This window comes from Triturus cristatus, chromosome 2_1 (assembly GCF_964204655.1).
Source record: "Triturus cristatus chromosome 2_1, aTriCri1.1, whole genome shotgun sequence".
In the NCBI taxonomy this organism is placed as follows: domain Eukaryota; kingdom Metazoa; phylum Chordata; class Amphibia; order Caudata; family Salamandridae; genus Triturus; species Triturus cristatus.
Window position 1 is genome coordinate 1,179,231,550 of NC_140581.1, and position 24,790 is coordinate 1,179,256,339.

The window sequence follows — 24,790 nt, forward strand, 5'->3', positions numbered from 1 at the left end:
CACTAATTTCTGTCCTTTTCAAGCCCACAGATGGGCCCCCACCAACAGTTTGCCTTAATCCGAAGTCAGCATTCCACAAGGACGGCTATGCATATATCAAGCCGCGTGGCCCCCTCTCTTCCCGGGGTGGTGCAACTCGACGGCGGGCCGCCGCCAAAAATGAATGCTCGATTGCCATACCCCAAAATTTAGCTGCACTCGAATGCTGGACTTAAGGTGGCAAGCCTTTAATAAACAGTACAGGCAAGATGCTGCTGGTGGATATAATTTGACAGCTGCAGACGCGATGCGCCTAGCGCGTTTCAAAGGCAAAATCCTTCTTCTTCAGAGGCAGTCGCGGTCAAAAATGCGTGCTCGGTTCTCCGTCCATTAATGCTCATAATACGCCCCCAGATGGGCGGGTCCAATGTCCCAAAGCATTCTAGATATCGAAGTCCCGAAATCAAACCACTGATGGTGCACTAATTTCTATCCTTTTCAAGCCCACAGATGGGCCCCCACCAACAGTTTGCCTTAATCCGAAGTCAGCATTCCACAAGGACGGCTATGCATATATCAAACCGCGTGGCCCTCTCTCTTCCCGGGGTGGTGCAACTCGACGGCGGGCCGCCGCCAAAAATGAATGCTCGATTGCCATACCCCAAAATTTAGCTGCACTCGAATGCTGGACTTAAGGTGGCAAGCCTTTAATAAACAGTACAGGCAAGATGCTGCTGGTGGATATAATTTGACAGCTGCAGACGCGATGCGCCTAACGCGTTTCAAAGGCAAAATCCTTCTTCTTCAGAGGCAGTCGCGGTCAAAAATGCGTGCTCGGTTCTCCGTCCATTAATGCTCATAATACACCCCCAGATGGGCGGGTCCAATGTCCCAAAGCATTCTGGATATCGAAGTCCCGAAATCAAACCACTGATGGTGCACACTCACCGCGAAATACAGAGGTAAGCGAGGGTAACATCGGAGGACGCGGCCAGCGCGATGCCACTGTGTTTTTTTAGGGGGTGTGATACTAAGCTCTAATATATTAAGTTCCGAGTTGGGTGTGGGGTTATCCATCGCTGGAATAATATGATTTGTCTGACACAGTGTTGTCGGCAAGAAACCTTTTAACAAATTGTGTAACATCCGACAACCGTAACACTTATCAAGTGATATTGATATATACCCTAAGCGGCAAACATCCAGATCAACATGTCAGCAGCAGACGCTTATAAAGAGAGAGAGGAAGCAGCAGCTTCTATGTTCAGTGATGAACATGGACTGGCACAAAACTCCATTACCCAGAATGCAACAACACTGGGGGCCAATGCAGGATTAAAAGACAAGTGCAAGCAATTGGAAAAACTCTCTAGAACTGAACAAAAACGTTGGTGGGAGGCGAAGTCCCTTCAAAGATACATTGATGTGGGGAGAGTACCCCGTGGCCTGAGAATTCTTATTGCCCCAAGTTACGAAGCACCAGACCGCGATATGATGCGCGAATGGGCCGAAACTAATCTAGAATCTTCAAGAAAATTACTATTTATACTTGTAAAGTATGCGGAAAAAGACTGTATTAAACTGGCAGCGGAAATTGATAACCTTACAAAGGAAATAGACTCTATGGAACAAAAGGAGGAGATAGAAAAACTCAAAAACGAGATGAAAAAGCGTCTAAAAAAGGAGGAGGATATAATACGTGAGCGCAAGACATTTAAATTCCACAGAGACCGCTGTGATTACGAACAGGGAAGAATTTTCACTTTTGCTCGTAAATATGATGCTCTTAAAGCGGACAAGACCAGCAACAAACAACTGACTAACTATGAAAATCAACATCAGGACTTGACATCGGCGTCAGGGGATAGTTCAACAGTGGAAAGTAAATCTGAAATGGGGGCACATAATAAAACAAGGGCTAATCCCCGCAGACACTCACTCACTGATGAAGTTGATTTTTTATGCTTGGAACGCCTACAATCATTGAGACCAAGGAAGCAGCAAAACAGCGGAAATCGGGGAAAAACAAAAAACGAAGAGAGAGAAGAAAGGCCAACTGGAGAAGGAACAAACAAAAAGAAATTGAGGAAACAACCGAAGAAATACTGGAAGAAATAAAATGTATAACTTCAAATGAAACAAGTGAGACAACTGTAATAAATTTAACGGACCTAACTCTCAATAGGGCGGAAACACAACTACTGGCCCTAGGACTCTCTTTCTGCCCAGAAAGCTCCTTCAATTATGCCAAATCTCGAATTGATATTTATAAAAGCGCCAGGAAACTGAAATTAATTAAATTCCATGAACAAACAAACAAATCTGCGGTTGGGGTAGCCCTGACTACTCAAACACCTACAGCAAAACCGCTAAATGGAAATGAGACGACACTTGACTCACAAGAGTTAGTAGATACCCTTTATCATTTACAACAAGAGAGTGATCTGACTAGTCAAGCATCCATATCAAGCTTAACACAAAAGAATACGGAGCGAGTTGGAAAATGTCAAACCCCCTTCAAGCCACCGTCAATGTTCTATCCTCTAACCATCAAAGATACAATTGATAGCTTCCAAGAGCAGGTGATTGCTGATTTGAAGAATCTCAACAAATTAACCTGCAAGGCAACGAAAACCAGGAGACCAAATATCAAAGAATTGCAGTACCATCAACTAATGACAAAAATTAAAAATACTAAGGAAATAGTAGTCCGCAATGCAGACAAAGGCGGTAATGTGGTTTTATTAAAAAGAGAAAATTACTTGAAAGAAGCCATGAACCACTTGAACGACAAATCTTGTTATGGGACAAGTAATAGAGTAACTTGGAACTCAATAAACTCAACATACCGAGTAAAATTAATGGCCTGGCGAGAGATGGGCTTGTTTACAACAGAGGAATATAAATATCTGTGGACTCAAAAACCAGTTATCCCCATCATGTACTTTATACCTAAAATACACAAAGATAAAATCAATCCGCCTGGGAGGCCAATCATATCAGCACGCAACAGTATATTTGAAAAAACATCCAAATACGTAGATTTCTTTTTACAAGACTTTGTTCAGAACCTGGCTTCATATATTAAAGACACGGGCGACTTTTTAATGAAAATAAGAGACCTTGAATGGCAGGAGAACTTTCTTTTGATTGCGTTGGATGTAACCTCGCTGTACACATCAATCAAACACAATGATGGACTACGAGCATTGAGATATTACCTAGCAAGAAGAGGAACCACCTATGCGGAGCATAATCAAATGTTGATGAATATGGTTGAACTATGTCTAACCAACAATATATTTATGTTTCAGGACGTGTTGTACCAACAATTACGCGGGGTGGCAATGGGTGCAAGCTTCTCCCCCAGCTACGCATGTCTACACATGGGCTGGTGGGAGGAGCTTGTACTCATGACCCAATATCATGATATCTTTGAAAATAACATTCAATGTTGGTTTAGGTTCATTGACGACCTTTTTTTGGTATGGAAGGGAACAGACAAGGAGCAAGGGAATTTATCGACCAGCTCAACATCAATGACCTAAACCTTGAATTTACTTCCAATATCAGTAAAACGGGGGTGATATTTCTTGATGTGGAGGTGTACATAGAACATGGGAGAGTAGAAACAAAACTGCATAGGAAACTCAATTCTGCATGCCAGCAGCTCCCATCCCAAGCACCTCATCCAAAGCATTCCTTATGGGGAACTACTACGAATAAAACGCATTTGCAGTGAGAGTGGATCCCTAAAAATAGCACATCAGGAATGCATTAACCGCTTTAAGGTGCGAGGTTACAGCAACAAATGCCTAGAAAAAGCCCTTACCAAATGCAACCAGATTGATAGAGATATGTTGATCTGTCCAACTCCAAAACAAAAAGCCTCTGACGATGAATTAACTAACAACTTTAGATTTATCTTTGAATATAACCATCAGGAGGGAGCAGTAAGGAAAATACTCAATAGAAATTGGTACCTTATAAAACAGGACCCCATAATTGGTAAAAGGATCCCCAAACGCCCAGCTATCACATATAGACAAGGAGTATCTATGAAGGATATGTTGGTGGACAATGACCCATGTGGGGTGGTAACCAAGGGATCTTGGCTGTCACAAAGACGGGGATTCTTTAAATGTAAGGTGTGCAAGGCCTGCGAATACGGGGTCTCGACAACAAATTACACTACACCATTTGGGGGCCCTAACAAGGAAATTACCAAATCATTGAACTGTAAAACTGACCATGTAATATATGTTTTGGAGTGTACATGCAAATTAAGGTACATTGGGAGTACTATTCTCCCAGGCCTCAAAAGAATACTCCAACACATACGTGCAATCAAAAATCATGACCAGGCGTATCCAGTGGCGCGTCATTTCCAGGCAAAACATGAGGGTAACCCAAAAGATTTAAGTTATTTCCTCATTGATTCTGTCCCTAAAAACAAAAGAGGGGGGGGACAGAGAGAGAACACTCAGAATATTGGAAATGTACTACATTTTAAATCTAGACCGTAAGCACCCGAATGGATTAAATAGCTCGGAGGAGCTACACGCCAGTCTATAACAGTCACGTTCATGTTAAGGTATCCAATTCCATCATTTACATACATGTATTTATAAAAAATTATTTTCCTTGCTGCAACCCGATTTCAATCTGGGACTGGGAAATAGATTAACTTGAACTAATTGCTTGCACTATTTTTAAGCTCCAGCAGTATTTTACTATTTATATATCGGCCGATATTATAGTAACTACTGGGCTACTATGATATCTAAACTTGCTTCCTTTCCTATATATATTTTTATATTTACTACCAAGCACTTATCACTTTTTTATCTAGCAGTTTTAAATTAAAGCACATTTTGCACACCAATATAAATACTAATTAAGACAAAAAATAACAAAAAATCAGATAAAAATTATAAAAATCACAGTGGACAGGGCCTTGCCGGGTATCATTTTCCAGTAGGCAACCTAATTTGTCTTTTCTTAGCTTTTCCCGTTTATGACCATGAACCTCAGGGAACTATTGCTCCCAGTATGCCAGCTCCAACTAATCAACGGAGGTCATGGCATACAGGACTATTTTTATGATTGTATTTGTAATAAATTGTGTAGTATTATTTAATCTTTTACTCAGAATTTTATACATTTGTGGGATTTTTTTATGTATTTATATATTTATACATGATTTTATCTTGGTTATTTTGACACAGGAAATGTTTTTATAAATGTATGGACTATTCTATTTATTTATATATTTATTTCTGACTAATGAAATACGATCTGTTTAATTATGACGCAATGAACACAATTATAATCATAAATGAAATCTTATGACGATACTGTTTTAGATGAAGGTTCTGTATAGATATTTATATCGGTATATAGGTGGCACTAGGATGTCTAAACTATTAGGAAATAGCAAACAAGGAAAAGACAAACCGAAAAGAAAAAACAAACATGTTGTGAATAAAGTTAATTTGATAAAAAAAACTGTGGAAACATACGGTGCCCTACCCCCTTTAAAAGTGCAACACAATTGGGGGTTCAGCGTCATGTGATCAAGTCCCCATGCAGGGATGAAACGGGTAATGGCTGCTGTGTTGTGGATGTAACCCAAAGGACAATAAAACCTATCGGTATTTAAAGGATTGTGGTCCGTGCTCTTTTTGCCGTGGCTGGTGGCAGAATCGCGGAGTGGAAGAGTGCTTGAGGATATATATATGCAAATTCACTTAAAAAACCATACGTTTCACACATGTTATAGTTAGCTGTACATTTCACTCGTAAAAAACCAATGAAATTCCACGTTATAGTTAGATCAGGTAACTATAACTTGCGCGCCCACAATAAACTGCTGATGACGTCACATATTACATCACTCATGACATGGTCAGTGACATCACTCATGACATCAATGATGACATCTGAAATTACACATTGTGGATTGCGGTCGCGCAAGTTATAGTTACCTGATCTAACTATAACGTGGAATTTCATTGTTTTTTTACGAGTGAAATGTACAGCTAACTATAACATGTGTGAAACCTATGGTTTTTTAAGTGAATTTGCAAGGTTTTGTAAATGATAATTCCTAACTATAACGTGTGTGAAACCTATGGTTTTTTCAGTGAATTTGTACGGTTTTTTAAATGCTAAGTTATGTATTTATTTTGTATTTTTTTTTCTGGTTTTTCACTGTGCGCACACCCTGCGCGCAGGTAAGCTTACCGTACGCGCACTCCGCGATTTTTTTTTAAAATTATTAAATGTATTTTTCGTACTTTTGGGTCCTTCTTGGACCCCCTGACAAACACTAGGGGGTCTGCAACTCTCTTCGGTGCCCCCTTTTCACGTTCCCCACCTTTGTTTCTCAGTGCGAGAGACAGAAAATGGCGGCCGACACTTCCTGATTTCGACCGATTCGAATGTTTACAGTCATGTAACCACCAATCAGAATTGAGCTCGCGCACGGCACCGTACGCGTACGGTAAGCTTACGGTAAGCGCACGGAGCGCGCTTACAGATATATATATTGATTTAAATGCTATTTTCTCAGGACCTACTGAACAGATTTACACCAGACCTACAAAAGGCACATCCTTGACCTGAGGACTACCTCTCTGCCAAATTTCAAGTAATTCTGTTCAGCCGTTCGGGCTGTAGCTCGGACTAAAGGTCCTATGGGAAAATGCATGGGGAAAACGTGTTTTGGGACCCCCCTTTTTTCTCAGCCCCCGCTTCACGAATCCCCCCGAGACTTTCAGGGTAGGAGCGGAGCGTAGCGCCCCATTAGTTTTGAAACTTTCGCGAGGATTCGTCGACCGGCGCCAAAGTTATTCCAAATAGAATGTTGCGGATTTCCTATGGAAACACGGTCCTAACTATAACTATCTACTGGCGACCGCTAGTAGATAATATATATATATTAAAAAAAACTAAGCAAAAAGAAAAAAAGTGTGTATCCTATAAAAAGCATTTCCATTTGCACAGGCGCGTCATGTGATCAAGTCCCCAGGGAGGGACGAAACGCGTAATGGCTGCCGCTCCTGTTGTGTGAACTTCTCAAATAAACTGAGCGGTATTACAAAAAGGATTCTGTGGTCCGTGCTCTTTGTTTCCAGTATCCAGACGGAAGGAAATGTGGAAAAGGAGTTATTAAGGTGATATATATATATATATATATATATATATATATATATATATATATATATAATTGCCACTTTTTATTTGACAAAGGGGCAGATGTAGTGTCTTGTGAGTTAGAGATGACAGAATCCTTTTGGTTCATGATTAACTCCGTAGAACAGTGATGTAAGTGCGTAGTTGTTTGTGACATAATTCATGATGCAGTTAACAGTTACACGCTGAGGAATAAAGACATGTAATACCAAGCTCAGTGTGTTGTGTGATCATTTGTATGTACCCAGGCTGGGGAAAACGCTACAGCCGAAAGTATCAATCAAGAGGGTGAAGTGACTGCAAGTGATTCTTCCTAGGGCATTCATGTGTGTTCAGTTGTTCTTCATGTTCCTGAATACATTATCAAGATAAAACATCTCAAATTCTTTCTCCATTCCTATAAAAGCCTTTCAGTGACCAGAACAGAAAAAGTACTGGGTACCACAGCCTGAAACTGGCTGTCTGTGATGCTGAAATGCCACTTTGTTGCTGAATCTATTTCCTATCATACATACTCCATCTGCCTCAGTGCCTCAAAACTGAAGCAGTGTGATGCCGAAAGCTTCGAGAGTAACTAGGTCAGAAACAGAGAAAGCTCTCAACAAAGGCGATTCGTTATCTATTTCAAGTAAACACCTTTCAATATGATGAAATGTGGTACTTAATTACAAGCAGGGCACAAGTTCTAAAAAATAGAAGTGGGAGGACTATCCAAGTAGGCAATATGCAAGTGGCATCAAGGCACTTGACACTGTGTGTGGCATCACAGGAAGTGGCACCATCGGGTCACCACAGAGCAGTCACAAAATGGTATTGAGCCCCAGGTGAGAAAAAAACAGTCAGTAGGCAGGCTTATCCTACCCTCCTGGGCAGCCATTCATTGATCACCATTAAGTGGGCACCCCGTAGTAAAGCCTGAGTGTGCCATACCCAGGCCACCTTTATAAGTGCACTGACAGCACTTGTTGAACGCTAAACAGGATGATCAGCCAGCCCATTGGAAGGTCCGAGTAAGGGCATTGTGTTTTTGGAACCAGTTGTTGGGGATGGCAAATGGGAAGTGCTGAAGGGTATAACGGAATTTGGGCAGTATCATCATCTTGAAGAGAACCACTTTTGCCAATAAGTTAAGCAGGAGTCATTCCCAACCCCCAAAAATCCCATTTTACCTTGTTAATCAGCGGTGCAGAGGTTTAGAGCCTAAGGCCAGATGATTACTAGAAACATGCACTAGTACTGAAAGCTTAGTCGTCAAACTGGGATAGACGTGTGCCAGGCAACCGTGATGTAGTCCCCTTTGATCGGGACCAGGAGAGATTTGTGCCAATTCACACAAACCGGAAGCAGAGCCATGCATCATATCTCCATTGAGTGAGGAGCTGAGAGGTGCAGGTTAGACAGGAAGAGTATAAGGTCATCTGCGTTTAGGGCAATTTTGTCTTCCATCTGTTCTCGCCGCTACCAGCCTTGGACAAGCGCATCACAGTGCAAGAGCCTTGCCATGCCAGTTGATCAATTGTGGGAGCAAAAAGGAGCGAGGTCAGGGGGCATTCCTGACTGGTGGCTCTTCGAATGGGGAACGTATTTGACATCAGTCTGTTCACCCTCACCTGGGCAAAGGGGACATTTTTAGAGGTGGGCAGAGCTCGCGGATTTTTACTCCGTGGTATTCTGCGGCGTTAGGTAAAAACTCCATGAGACTCTGCTGAGTTCTGCAAGCGGCGGAATATCAATCTGGTGTTGGCGTCTTCACATCTGCTTGTTTCAGTGTCAGGAGTGAACTAGCACTAGCTGAGATCTTACCTTGCAACAACTGTATTACTGATGCAGCGTACAGGATATAAAACTGAGAAGAAAAGTGCACAGCTTTCTCTCCCGGGTACCTTTCCTTTTAGTTTTACTGTCAACATATTTATGGCGACTCATATTATCTCTTCGTGCAAGTTTACAACCAAGGTGATGCTCAGTCGTTTCACATCATTATTCGTCGCCTCCAGAGATGCTTTACTGTTGCAATCTGTGACTCTTAAGAAACTGTGATTATCTGGGATGCTCTCATGTAACTGCGCATGACACTTTACCTGCCTGGATGGTACAGTATTCGCTGGTTGCACCAGCTCTGGCCCAGCAGGCGGCTCTCAGCACAGGACCGTCCAAAAGGCGAGGTGGGCGACAAAAGAGGTCGCCAGTGAGGGTGGGGGAAGGCTAAATAGCCTCCCCCTCACACCTGGGCCCGGAAGTGACACGCATTGCGCGTCACTTCCGGCCCTGACACGGAGGGGGGTTCCAGTCTCTGTCCCTGCCCCCCCCCCCCCAAGGAAGGGAGTGGGGAGGGGTGACCGGGGCCCCGGGGCCACTAAGGCGCCGACCGCCGAGTGGCCCCCTGTGGGGGCCGCGGTCAGCGGCATTTACGCTGTTCCTCTTCTTTGGTGATGTACCGTTTACATGCCCTCACTGTTCTACTCCCACTGATAACAGAGTGCGAGAGCAAGCATGCAAGTACCTCAGGTGCTCACAAAAGTCACAATCAATCAGGCAGTTTAAAACATACTCTATTGTTCGGTAGGCTACCAGTAGTAAAGTGTAGTGATCTTGCATTCTTGGGAAGAACTCTCATCACAGGATTGGATAATTGAGTTATTTTCGATTTCCCGTAGGATCCTCAGAAACTGTGGTGCGACTTCCGATTGGCAAAAACAACGTTTACTGGTTGTTTATTGGCTGTGGTGGTTGTGTTCTGAAAAGTGGCTTAGAATCGTGCTTGCGGCACTACCGAGCTTCTGTGTGAATAACAGCCGGTGCCTGCTCAGCCGATGTGATGAAAGCTTAGATGCTGTCATGATGATTGGGAGGGGTGCCGACTGGGCGACTGCAGACACTATATTTGTGTCTCTGTGTGCCTGTGTGTAAAAGTTGCTTGCCCTACTGCTGTCTAGCCTGTGCGTTACCTTTGGGCAATGGAAGTTCAAGTTTCCTTTGCACAGACTGTGCTGTGTGTGAAGAAAGTTTGCGTGGCTTCTGCCTGTATCACACACCCTTGGTTTGGATGGAGGAACTGTTACAAAAGTACTACTCATCTGGAAAATAGGTGCTATAAGAGCACAGGTTGATTTTGGGCAGGAGTTTCGGGTGCAAAGCCGACGTCAGGAGGAGTTGGATTGAACAGCAGGGTCAGGAGAGGCTCCACCCCAACCTTCCGGAACTAAGAGCATTCGGAGTGGTGTGGAGGGGAGTACACAATATAATAATAACATATACCTAATATAGTAGGATAGTGCGAATGGTTGACTCAACAGTTTAGAGGCTTTTATATCACCTATCAGTTCAGGGGCTTTAGTCTCCCCAGGCCCATTTAATGTTTAATTCTTACGATGTTGATAACATGCGCACCTCATATTACTTAATAGGACGCATAATAAAAACCCAAGACATTTCCCTGGTTCTGAGCAATGATACAGGGTGGTGGTGGTGAAAGACTTCCGAAGACGTTGTGTATGTTTCTGTATTGAGCTGCACAGTGTACTCTCGCAGTGTACAGCACACATCCAGTGCATGATGATGGAGCTCTGTAGCATTGCAACACGACATATCTGCTCATAGAACCGACCCAAAGAGACCATCTCTTTCTCTAGAGATGCTTCCTATTAGAATCACAGTGAGAGGTTATTTGTGTAGTGCTTAGAACCTCGCTAGCGCTGGGAGCCTGTGTCCATTCTCCAACAGGACAAGCAGCCAGATGCTCTGCCAGAGTTTCATTTTTCGGGGTGAAGTTTAAGGCGGGTACTTGTGCCATACTGGGGCTCCTGGGACTGCACTCTAACATCCGAGTAGTGATGGGTGAGCCTCACTTCTTCGACAGGAACTGAGACAAAGTTTTCAGCTGGTACAAGCCTGGACAATATATGGATGAATAGTTGTATGAATGACTCTGAAAACACCATGAATACAGTCATCTCTAGAAACTACAAGCACAGGCCTTCGGTTGGTGCAGGTGAGTTGATTGAAAGGGTGATCTGCAGTCCACCGATGTATGTTGCCGCAGGCACATTACCTCACTGAGCTATCCCACCAGCTTGAATCTTTAGGAACGGATACTTTGAATTATCAGCTCTTGAGATGGAAAGGCAGGGCAGTGCAAGGCATCGGATGTGAGAGACAATGTGTGAGAATGGTAGGGATACCAACTGGCTCATTTTATTACCTTCGCTCTGGGCTTCACAGGTTTTTGGACTGAATCATGGTTTGAGGTCAAACTCAAGAAGTTTTTGTTCTGTTTGAAAAAGGTCACAATATGGTGCCGGCATTTAATAAAATAATTACCATACTATCATGGACTGATTTTCTAGGTTACAATCCACCCTTCATGCATTGTTGAGACTCAGTGGCGGCTGGTGACATTTGAAAGTGTTGAGGGCATAACATGATTTTCATACTGCACCGTAGCGAGCGAGCGTAGTGAGCGACCTCGAACAACCTAAGGCGGGTTCGGGGGTTCGGGGGGGTTCTCCCCGCGAGAACATTTTGAAAACTGAGTAGAGAAATGGTGCATTTTCAAGCAAATGTGAGAAAGCAGGAAGGTTAATAAAGCAATTGAGAAAGTGCAGTTATTACATTAATGAAGAGATGTCATAACATAGGTAGCTGCTTATTCAGTATAACCACAGAGCTTCATAACAGACTTAGAGATACAATGTATTTCGGAGTACCTCACAGATGTCTTTTATTTAACAAACCACTAAACAGGTCGCAAACTTGCAGCATTCAACATTGTTCACTTTTTGTAGTTAAAATCAGCACACCTGTCTTTAAGAGCAGCAAACTTTTCAATAACTTGAACGTTAAAGTCTGGGATTCTTTTAACTTGGTCACTTTCTATAGAGAGCATTGCTAAAGCGTTCTGTCTTTCCTGACTCATTGTGTTCCTCAGGAATGTCTTAATTCGGTTTAAGGTGGAAAACATTGTTCCGACTCTGCAGTTGTCATAGGAGTGGTAATGACAACTTTTTGTAAAGCCACTGTCTCTGCAAGTGACTTTTCCATATTAAGTTTCAGTATTAAAGCCAGCAAAGAAATAGCATCAGTGGGCTTCCGGTATACACTCATTCCACATAGTACAGTCAACTCAGTTTTAAGATCCTCTTTGTTGAGCATAGGATAAGCTTCCACAGCATCATAAAGAGCTTGCACAGGGAAAGATTGATCATATTTTGCAAAGTGTTCACTTTGTAATAATGCGGCACTCCCCAAATGTTTAGTGAAAGAAAAACGTTCTTGTGCATGCACAATTATAATGTCACATATGTCCTTTGTAATTCGAACCACACTGCTGATGTTTTTACTGCGGTTTGAAAAAGTAGAATACTCTGGCAGTTTGCTGTCTAAATTGTCAACCCCATCTCTCACTTTGCTCATATTGGTGAAAAACATACTGGTATCTCTTTGCACAGAGACAGTATCTATGGCTCGTGCTTGTAACTGGTTGTATAACATGTCGGTAAAAAAAAACATTATTTCTTGAAATAAAAACAGAAAGAACTGAAACTCTGTCTTGTAGTGTTCTAACAAAGCCACGGGCTTCAGTCTGACTTTTGTAATCAAAGGCATCTTTGGCTTCTATGGCGTCAAAACATTTCTGAAGGTCCTCCCTATGTTTATATATTAGGTTGACTGTAAGGATTTAAAATGCCAACGAGTTGAGGACCCCCTTGGAAGCCTTTTGTCCACAATCTCCTGAAGTGCTTCCGTTCTTTTGGGGGAACGTGAGAAGAATGCTGCCATGCCTCCTACATCCTGAAAGAAAATTCATGTCTCGGAGATCCTTGATACTGCCGGTTGCATAATAAGATTAAGTTGGTGGGCGTAACAGTGCACATAATGAGCATTAAGGTACACATCTCTAATTCTTTTCTGTACTCCACCAAGGCTTCCACTCATTACAGACACACTATCATAGCTTTGTGCGATACGTTTTTTTTTTTTGAGGCAGCTCTGGAAAAATGAAGTTCAGTTTACGCAGTATAGCTGAAGTAATGGTTTCTGCACTAGAGTCTCTTAAATGTGTGAAACCATAGAACCTCTCCAAAACTTTACTGTCATTGTCAAGGTACCAAAAGACTAATACGGACTGTGTTTTTGTGGCCACATCAGTGGTGTCATCAGCCTGAATAGCCACAAAGTCTGTGTTTTGCACCTCTTGGACAATATGGGTTCTCAATATTTGCAGCATACACTCAAGGAGTTCATTTTGTATTGTTTGAGAGGTGCCCTTAAAGACTGTAGCACTTGCTAAATGTGCTTCCATGTCATGGTCTATGCTTGCTATTAAATCCACAAGTCCTCTGAATATTCCAGGATTTGTGGAACTTTCCGATTCATCATGGCCTCGCAATACCAGTTCGAAAGCACCACAGAAACAAATACAATCAATTATTTTTGATAGTATGTGTCTATTCCTATCAACTGCTTCATTGTGTTTCTGTATTGTTTTCCGGTATGTGTTATTTATGTGGTGTTCAATCGGTGTGTCTCCCAATATTCCCAGTATCGTCAGGTTTTCCATATGGATTCTTGTGAGTGGTGTGTGCATGCTTCTTGATTTTGTCAGACAGATGCTTCAAGTCTGTTACTCCTTGTTTTGTCCAAGGCAATTCACCACCAAACAGCATGCAGGGGAAGCAGAACAGAGAATTTTTTGACGCGCACCCTGTAAGCCAATCAACTTTTGTGTACCAGGTGTTTGAGAATGTACGTTTGTAAGTCTTTCCTTTGTCTTGGGTACTTTGTTGTAGTTTCAGGTCAGGCCAATCAGGTCCTAATTGCTTTATATGTAGTTTCTTTTCACGTGTCCGTCCAAAGAATGACCTTGCAAGTAGCTGTTCTACTGTATTTATGCTGATGTTGGCCTTACCAATATTAAAGAAACCTGTCAATAATCAAAGTGCAATGTATAAGATTTGGTGCAATTATATTACATTTCAGTATAAATACATATATCTTGTGCATTATCGCAATAGTTCTCCAACAGCTCTCCTTTGCACAACATGACTGCTAAAAATACATCCTTACTGCCTGCTGCCTCTGTGTGCCATACTGGTTTCTAAAGGCACTTAGACACTGCTTGAGGGCCTTTAACAAGGCAAGGGATAGATAGTACCTTTAACAACCGTTATTGCCCAAAGAACAGGGCTAAGGCTATTAGTAAATTCCATCCACTGAGGGTACAATGTTCGTAATGTGCACCCACCCCAACCACCATGTAGAGTGACCACATACATAGCCCTAACTCCAATGTAAAAAAATCTAGCATCAGCTTCCTTACCTTTAACACTGGTGTTTGCTGGGTTTTAGCCGGGGTGAAAGAGCAGCAAAGGAGGTTGGGGCCTCGTGTTCTTTGCCCAAAAATGGCCCTAAAATTAGTTAATGCCTGTCAGGCTTTACCAGGTGCTGAAAATAAAAATATAACAATTTAGGAAACCAAACACAGACGGTCCTCTCACAGATGAGACAGTGCCCCTCAGCCTTCACATGCAGGAACCAGTTCGTCCGACAACCCATCCATCCACAGCCAGATAACCTTTGTGAAGTGTCTTACACTAGGTACGAACACATTACCACGTTTTTAGTAACTTTTGATATGTTTGAGCTAGAAATACATTTATGTTAAAATCTGCAGATTATGCAGCACCAGATGAAGGATTAAGTGGCAAATGCAGCTATCATAATTATGATGTGAAAGAAAGCTATTTTTATTTAGTTTAATCAAACATCTTACAAAACATAGAGACAAAAGTAAATAACTGAGCAGTAGGTAAGCATCACATTGCACACTGCATCGAACAGGACATGATTTGGCTGCTTAGTATAAAATACCGATCACACAATGCTTTTCCAGACTACACATACAGAGTTCATGCTTAACGTGCCCCGAGCCACCCCACCCATGTCCAAGCATGTCGTTAACATTCAGGGCCGGCTTTAGCAGGAGTCCGAGAAATTTACAAAATACATTACACCTTGAAAAACTATTTTACAAACTGCATTGCAACTTAAAAAACATGCAGAAGATATAGGAACCGCTAGAATTAAATGTTAACAGTAGAAATGTATCCTGGATAATTGAGTCAAATAGATAATTTCTCCTCTGAGACAAGGGCACATGTGGGTACGAACAATTGGCCTTAAGTGACGTCTATAGATATTTAAGTCATTTATTCAGCAGTAAATGCCTGTGTTTAACATTCATATAATCCCAAATGTTCTGCCTATGTATATTTATAAAATGAACCTCTTGAGAAAAAAGCCATTTAAAAAACGCTGACTGTTAAAGAAGCAGTACCACCCGATTCAAGAAACCTCGACTTGCAAAGAAAATATATTTAAAATCTGTGCAACACCTGCATTTGTTTTCTGTTGGCCTACTGAGGAAAATATGGCTTTGAAGTTATTTGTCATGTGTACTACGAGGCTTTAAAAGAAGTGGTTAGGCAGCACTGTCCTGTCAGCAGCCCCCGAGGCACGCCTTACTTCATACGCCTTTGAAGAGGGGGTTAAGTGTGACAGCTAGCATGACAATGAAACCTCTTCAGATTTAGGTATGGGGGCACCAAAAATGATTGTCCCACCGGGCACCACTAGCGCTAAACCCGGCCCTGCCTACAACCACAATGTATAATCTTACATGTTCTTAAACTCCTTGTATGAAGTGTGTAAAATTACAGCCACCAGGAGTGGAAAAAAATACCCTTTTGAATAGTGAGCAGTCTTTTACTGCACTGATTCCGTGTTTACCAAACGTCCAAGCAACACTATGTGAACATTAAATGATTATTTTCTAAAGTTCTATAGCTGTCCTATGATGTTTATGGCGTCTTGGAGGAACTTTTAACATCTGTGGTAAACTATGCCGTATCAACTACACATGATGCTGTATTATTCTGCACAATTATTATGATTCTTGTGGCTTTGGTCTGTGTTCATTTGCTATTTCGTGAGGTTTCTCGGTAGAGCGGCCTTCAATAATAACCTTCTTGTACTATTAAAAACAATAAAAACTTTCAATTTTTTTTTATTGTTTCACCCTACTCATTAATTAATAACGTTGACAAACCTTCTTTACAGCTTGAATTGAGATGCCTTCAATGAGACATACCTTTTAGCATTTGAAAAGCAAGCGACTGTCTTACAAATTGGTGAATTCCTAATTCCGAAAGCAGAGGCCTCCACAACTTTCCCGAAGGCTCCCCTTCCTAGCGATTTTCCTGCAGAGACATGCTGACACTGTTAAGGAAAAAAACAGGAGTTGTCTCTAGTCTTACCTTACTACTGTCGATTAAATTAAATACATTGAGCGGCTAGGTGACGTGACCACGGTGACCCAAACAGTTGGACCCAAGCACGAGCGTGTAGGCAGCACTGGCAGCACTCACGAACACGAGGTGTTTGTGTGGCGCAGTGTGCTCCGACGTGACGTCATGGACCAGTCACGCTTGCGCCTGCAGCGTAGAAATGGCCAATCACTGTCTGCATGGCTTAATAAGCGTTGCTAGGCTTGAGCGGGTGCAGGATTTTGAACCGAAAGTTTGGTAGGCGACAACGCAACGCTCAGCATTACTGATTAAAGTCAAATTATGAAGAAAAAGCTTAATTTTTTTATTTTGAAACCTCGGCGCACAGTAGAATGAATTAAACGAAAAGTCTAACCTTCAGTATCCACGTCCGAGTGAATACACTTTGAATCAGTTGGCAGTGTACACAGTGAATTGTTCCCTGGACCCTTCTTTCAAATGAAACAGCAGCACAAGGAGGATTTTTAAAAAAAATCCCCAGATCGTCGCCAGTTTTGTAGTGAAGACGCCACGCAGTCTGCTGGTTGAAAGGTGGATTTAATCACATAGTACATCCACCCATGAAAGGGGCACTGGAGCAACTGACTACAATCAGAATGCAGAGCTCCAGTGATTTCATGACATTCCAAGCCACAAGCTTGCACACTACCACAGGAGCACTTGGTGAAACACCAACAAAATCTGACCAAGAACAAAGAGAAACATTTGCAACATAGTATCTAGCAAAATCCAAATGAACTCATGATGACTGGGATTGGCTTTCATCTGCCTTATCTACCGTCCAAATCCTTTGAACTTTACCACCTAACAAGTTAAATCTATAGGAACCATAACATTTGATCAGGCAACAACACCCATAATGATGTCAGGCTTCTCTCATTACTGTACCCCTGTAATTGACCACTTCGCTGCTAAGCCTTTTTTTGGCTATTTGGGGTAGTGCGCGCTTAGGCCCCTGTAACTTTGACCACATAGGGTATCCACGCCAAATTTGCGTCATTTTCTTCCAACATCATGGGGATTCTAAAGGTACCCTGGGTTTCTGCCTCCCACCAGGTTCTGTTACCCAGAATCCCTTGCAAACCTAAACTAAAAAATTGTCCAAAAAAACAAATTGTCCCCACATTTCTGTGGTGGAAAGTTCTGGAATCTGCGTGGATCCACAAATTTCCACCCACCCTGCTTTCCCAAAAGTCTTCCGAGAAAAATGGTACCTCACTTGTGTGGGTCCGCCTAGTGCCCGCGACAGGAAACGGCGCAAAACGCAATGTGGACACACCTCAATTTCACAGTGAAAAATGACCCTTTTTTGACAAAGTGCCTAGCTGTAGTTTTTGAACCATAGCTCTGTCGGCACCTAAGGAAACCTAGCAAACCTATACATTTTTTAAAACAAGGCTCCCAGGGAAATCCAGGATGGGGTGACTTGAATGCCTCCCACTAGGTTCTGTCACCCAGAATCCCTTGCAAACCTAAAATATTGTCCAAAAAGCCGCTTTTTGTCCACATTTCTGTGGTGGAAAGTTCTGGAATCTGCATCGATCTACAAATTTCCACCCACCCCATGTTCCCCAAAGTCTTTCGAGAACAATGGTACCTCACTTGTGTGGGCCGGCCTAGTGCCCGCGACAGGAAACGGCGCAAAACGCAACATGGACACACCTCAATTTCACAGTGGAAAATGACCCTTTTTTGGCAAAGTGCCTAGCTGTAGTTTGTGAACCATAGCTCTGTCGGCACCTAGAGAAACCTAGCAAACCTATACATTTTTTAAAACAAGGCTCCCAGGGAAATCCAGGATGGGGTGACTTGAATGCCTCCCACTAGGTTCTGTCACCCAGAATCCCTTGCAAACCTAAAATGTTGTCCAAAAAGCTGTTTTTTGCCCACATTTCTGTGGTGGAAAGTTCTGGAATCTGCATCAATCCACAAATTTCCACCCACCCCGTGTTCCCCAAAGTCTTCCGAGAACAATGGTACCTCACTTGTGTGGGCCGGCCTAGTGCCCGCGACAGGAAACGGCGCAAAACGCAACATGGACACACTGCAATTTCACAGTGGAAAATGACCCTTTTTTTGGCAAAGTGCCTAGCTGTAGTTTTTGAACCATAGCTCTGCCGGCACCTAGGGAAACCTAGCAAACCTATACATTTTTGAAAACTAGGCGCCCAGGGAAATCCAGGATGGGGTGACTTGACTGTCTCCACAAGGTTCTGTTACCCAGAATCCCTTGCAAACCTAAAAAATTGTCAAACAAAACACATTTTCCCCCATTTCTGTGGTGGATAGCTCTGGAATCTGCATGGATCCACAAAATTCCACCCACCCCGCGTTCCTCAAAGTCTTCCAAGAAAAATGGTACCTCACTTGTGTGGGTCGGCCTAGTGCCCGTGACAGGAAACGGCACAAAACGCAACGTGGATTCACCTCAATTTTGCAGTGAAAACGACCCTTTGTTGGCAAAGTGCCTAGCTGTAGTTTTTGAACCATAGCGCTGCCGGCACCTAGGGAAACCTAGCAAACCTATACATTTTTGAAAACTAGAAACCCAGGGGAATCTAGGATGGGGTGACTTGACTGCCTCCCACCAGGTTATGTTACCCAGAATCCCTTGCAAACCTAAAACATTGTCAAAAAAAACATATTTTCCCCACATTTCTGTGGTGGAAAGTTCTGGAATCAGCGTGGATCCACAAATTTCCACCCACTCCGCGTTCCCCAAAGTCTTCTGAGTAAAATGGTACCTCACTTGTGTGGGTCGGCCTAGTGCCCACAACAGGAAACGGCGCAAAACGCAACGTGGCCACACCTCAAATTCACAGTGAATAATGACCCTTTTTTGACAAAGTGTCTAGCTGTAGTTTTTTAACAATAGCTCTGCCGGAATCTAGGGAAACCTAGCAAACTTAGGCATTTTTTTTAATCTAGACACCTAGGGGAATCCAGGATGGGGTGAGTTGACTGTCTCCCACCAGGTTCTGTTACCCAGAATCCCTTGCAAACCTAAAAAATTGTCAAAAAACACACATTTTTCCCACATTTCTGTGGTGGAAAGTTCTGGAATCTGTGTGGATCCACAAATTCCCACCCACCGCGCGTTCCCCAAAGTCTTCCGAGACAAATGGTCCCTCACTTGTGTGGGTCGGCCTAGTGCCCGCGACAGGAAACGGTGCAACACACAACGTCGACACACCTCAATTTCACAGTGAACAAGCATTGTCATAGCCAATAGGTCTCTCCTTTGGTACCTTATAAGTATTTAGTTATGCAACACAATACCCTTACTACAACAACATCAACCGTTGCATGGCTAAACACTTATAAAGTCCCGAAGGCGAGACCTATTGGCTATGCCAATGCTTGTTGGTCACTGTTATCTGCTCCTGAGTTCACTCTGGAAAAGCAGCACATTGACGCTTCACAAATACAAGCTGAAAAAATAAAACTGGCAAAGTGTCATTATTGGGAAGCTGAGCTGGAAGTCTTGCATTCCCGGCTGAGACAATATGTGATGTTCGGCACATTTTACGCTTTATTACTGGCGTCATTTTCTTGCTCTTGAGTTTTAGGTAAAACTAAAGTAACCTACTCTGAAAAATCGTGGATCAATATTAAAGGTCAAAGGGGCTCTGTTTCAGCCTGTAGACATGGAAAGGCAACAGGAAGAAGACACATTTGCATTGTTCGTGCGCATACAGCTCGTGTCGCGACTCCATAGCACTTTTAAATAACAGGTGTTCTTACCCAACTCAACGGAACTCTTAATAATTTCAGAATGATAGAAGGTTCATATGGTTAATGGTTTAGAACCTGCCCCTGGTTAGACCTATTGGTTATGCCAATGCTTGTTTCTCTAATCGCAGTATGCAGCCAAATGAGCATGCTACTTAGAACAACGATCATGCTGCTCAAGTAACTTTCCACACACTACGATTAAAATCGAGTTTATGATGTTGATGGTCAGGGTGTGGGAGGAGCACCTCCGCCGGTCACAGAGAGAGTCATTGAGATGCGGATATACAGGCCCTGCATTCCGGGGCTCACCAGATACTCCAAGCAACTACACAAATTACTATTTTATTCTCCTTCTAAAACCTACCCAGCTCCAATAAGATGGAATTGGAAAAATACACGCACTCCAGTTTGTGGAAAGCTCCACGTGCGTGGCCTTAAAATTTGGCAATTATGCAAACGACTGTGGCATTGAAAGATAAAACAACTCCGAAAGAGGATTATTATTATTACTGTATTTATCAATTCTTTGTTCTTTTCCTGAAAATTCAATAAAAACAATTTGAGATAAAAGACAACTCGGAAAGAAACATATGTTAAAATAAATATCAATAAAATGTGACTACTGAAGAATGGAAGAAGTGGGAAGCACAGAGTAGCAAAATGAGTTTAAAGCATAAACGAGTTAGGTTTAATAAAGGAAGCCCAAAGCTCTCTCACACTTACCTTCGGCGGCCTCGCAGACCTGCACAAGCCTGCCTAATGTGCTTTTAACTGGTGATTATCACGGGGATGCGTTCCTGTGATTGGCTTCAATGAGCGGGGGAGACTCCCTGGCCGGCCTCAGAAGCACTGCAGCCCTCTGGACCCCCGACGTGATCAGTCCATCCATCACTGCCGCGTGGCAACCCGGAACCCGCACACCACCAACTATACTCTAGAGAGTATAGTTGGTACCTCACTTGTGTGGGTCGGCCTAGTGCCCGCGTCAGGAAACGGCGTAAAACGCAACGTGGACACACCTCAATTTCGCAGTGAAAAATGACCCTTTTTTGGCAAAGTGCCTACCTGTAGTTTTTGAACCATAGCTCTGCCGGCACCTAGGGAAACCTAGCAAACCTATACATTTTTTTAAACTAGGCACCCAGGGAAATCCAGGATGGGGTGACTTGACTGCCTCCCACGAGGTTCTGTAACCCAGAATCCCTTGTAAACCTAAAAAATTGTCCAAAAAAACACATTTTCCCCACATTTCTGTAGTGGAAAGTTCTGGAATCTGCGTGGATCCACATAATTCCACCCACCCCGCATTCCCCAAAGTCTTCCAAGAAAAATGGTACCTGACTTGTGTGGGTCGGCCTAGTGCCCGCGACAGGAAACGGCGTAAAACGCAACGTGGACACACCTCCATTTCACAGTGAAAAATTATCCTTTTTTGACAAAGTGCCTAGCTGTAGTTTTTGAACAATAGCTCTGCCGGCACCTAGGGAAACCTAGCAAACCTATACGTTATTTTTAATCTAGACAACCAGGGGAATCCAGGATGGGGTGAGTTGACTGTCTCCCACCAGGTTCTGTTACCCAGAAACCCTTGCAAACCTAAAAAATTGTCAAAAAACACACATTTTCCCCACATTTCTGCGGTGGAAAGTTCTGGAATCTGCGTGGATCCACAAATTACCACCCACCCCGCGTTCCACAAAGTCATGCGAGACAAATGGTACCTCACTTGTGTGGGCCGGCCTAGTGCCCGCGACAGGAAACGGCGCATAACGCAACATGGACACACCTCAATTTCACAGTGAAAAATGACCCTTTTATGGCAAAGTGCTTAGCTGTAGTTTTGGAACCATAGCTCTGCCGGCACCTAGGAAACCTAGCAAACCTATACATTTTTGAAAACTAGGCATCCAGGGAAATCCAGGATGGGGTGACTTGACTGCCTCCCACCAGATTCTGTTACCCAGAATCCCTTGCAAACCTAAAACATTGTAAAAAAAAAACAAATTTTCCCCCATTTCTGTGGTGGAAAGTTCTAGAATCTGCGTGGGTCCACAAAATTCCACACACCCCGCGTTCCCCAAAGTCTTCAGAGAAAAATGCTACCTCACTTGTGTGGGTCGGCCCAGTGCCCGTGTCAGGAAACGGCGTAAAACACAACGTGGACACACCTCAATTTTGCAGTGAAAAATGACCCTTTACTGGCAAAGTGCCTACCTGTAGTTTTTGAACCACACCTCTGCCGGCACCTAGGGAGCCCTAGCAAACCTATACATTTTTGAAAAGTAGGCACCCAGGGAAATCCAGGATGGGGTGACTTGACTGCCTCCCACCAGGTTCTGTTACCCAGAATCCCTTGCAAACCTAAAACATTATCCAAAAAAACACATTTTCCCCACATTTCTGTGGTGGAAAGTTCTGGAATCTGCGTGGATCCACAAAATTCCACCCACCTCGCATTCCCCAAAGTCTTCCAAGAAAAATGGTACCTCACTTGTGTGGGTCGGCCTAGTTCCCGAGACAGGAAACGGCGTAAAACGCAACGTGGACACACCTCAATTTCACAGTGAAAAATGACCCTTTTTTGACAAAGTGCCTAGCTGTAGTTTTTGAACAATAGCTCTGCCGGCACCTAGGGAAACCTAGCAAACCTATACATTTTTTTAAATCTAGACACCCAGGGGAATCCAGGATGGGGTGACTTGACTGTCTCCCACCAGGTTCTGTTACCCAGAATCCCTTGCAAACCTAAAAAATTGTCAAAAAACACACATTTTCCCCACATTTCTGTGGTGGAAAGTTCTGGAATCTGCGTGGATCCACAAATTCCCACCCACCCCGCGTTCCCCAAAGTCTTCCGAGAAAAATGCTACCTCACTTGTGTGGGTCGGCCCAGTGCCCGCATCAGGAAACGGCGTAAAACACAACGTGGACGCACCTCAATTTCACAGTGAAAAATGACCCTTTTATGGCAAAGTGCTTAGCTGTAGTTTTGGAACCATAGCTCTGCCGGCACCTAGGAAACCTAGCAAACCTATACATTTTTGAAAACTAGGCATCCAGGGAAATCCAGGATGGGGTGACTTGACTGCCTCCCACCAGATTCTGTTACCCAGAATCCCTTGCAAACCTAAAACATTGTAAAAAAAAAAACAAATGTTCCCCCATTTCTGTGGTGGAAAGTTCTAGAATCTGCGTGGGTCCACAAAATTCCACACACCCCGCGTTCCCCAAAGTCTTCAGAGAAAAATGCTACCTCACTTGTGTGGGTCGGCCCAGTGCCCGTGTCAGGAAACGGCGTAAAACACAACGTGGACACACCTCAATTTTGCAGTGAAAAATGACCCTTTACTGGCAAAGTGCCTACCTGTAGTTTTTGAACCACACCTCTGCCGGCACCTAGGGAGCCCTAGCAAACCTATACATTTTTGAAAAGTAGGCACCCAGGGAAATCCAGGATGGGGTGACTTGACTGCCTCCCACCAGGTTCTGTTACCCAGAATCCCTTGCAAACCTAAAACATTATCCAAAAAAACACATTTTCCCCACATTTCTGTGGTGGAAAGTTCTGGAATCTGCGTGGATCCACAAAATTCCACCCACCTCGCATTCCCCAAAGTCTTCCAAGAAAAATGGTACCTCACTTGTGTGGGTCGGCCTAGTTCCCGAGACAGGAAACGGCGTAAAACGCAACGTGGACACACCTCAATTTCACAGTGAAAAATGACCCTTTTTTGACAAAGTGCCTAGCTGTAGTTTTTGAACAATAGCTCTGCCGGCACCTAGGGAAACCTAGCAAACCTATACATTTTTTAAAATCTAGACACCCAGGGGAATCCAGGATGGGGTGACTTGACTGTCTCCCACCAGGTTCTGTTACCCAGAATCCCTTGCAAACCTAAAAAATTGTCAAAAAACACACATTTTCCCCACATTTCTGTGGTGGAAAGTTCTGGAATCTGCGTGGATCCACAAATTCCCACCCACCCCGCGTTCCCCAAAGTCTTCCGAGAAAAATGCTACCTCACTTGTGTGGGTCGGCCCAGTGCCCGCATCAGGAAACGGCGTAAAACACAACGTGGACGCACCTCAATTTCGCAGTGAAAAATGACCCTTTTTTGGCAAAGTGCCTACCTGTAGTTTTTGAACCATAGCTCTGCCGGCACCTAGGGAAACCTAGCAAACCTATACATTTTTTGAAACTAGGCACCCAGGGAAATCCAAGATAGGGTGACTTGACTGCCTCCCACCAGGTTCTGTTACCCAGAATCCCTTGCAAACCTAAAAAATTGTGAATAAAACCATATTTTCCCCCCATTTCCGTGGTGGAAAGTTCTGGAATCTGCGTGGATCCACAAACTTCCACCCACATCACGTTCCCCAATGTCTTTCGAGAAAAATGGTACCTCACTTGTGTGGGTCGGCCTAGTGCCCGCGACAGGAAACGGCGCAAAACACAACATGGACACACCCCAATTTCGCAGTGAAAAATGGTCCTTTTTTGACAAAGTGCCTAGCTGTAGTGTTTGAAACATAGC

At 43.4% G+C, this 24,790-nt stretch overlaps 1 long non-coding RNA gene across 1 annotated transcript in view; it reads right to left on the reverse strand.

Annotated features, from left to right (window-relative positions):
- The window catches only part of LOC146866578 (uncharacterized), a 226,043-nt gene that overhangs the window by 25,472 nt on the left and 175,781 nt on the right, over nucleotides 1-24,790 (reverse strand). The window contains exon 2 of the long non-coding RNA XR_014976818.1: nucleotides 14,495-14,619. This is a non-coding gene — a long non-coding RNA (uncharacterized LOC146866578). The remainder of the gene's footprint in view (nucleotides 1-14,494; nucleotides 14,620-24,790) is intronic.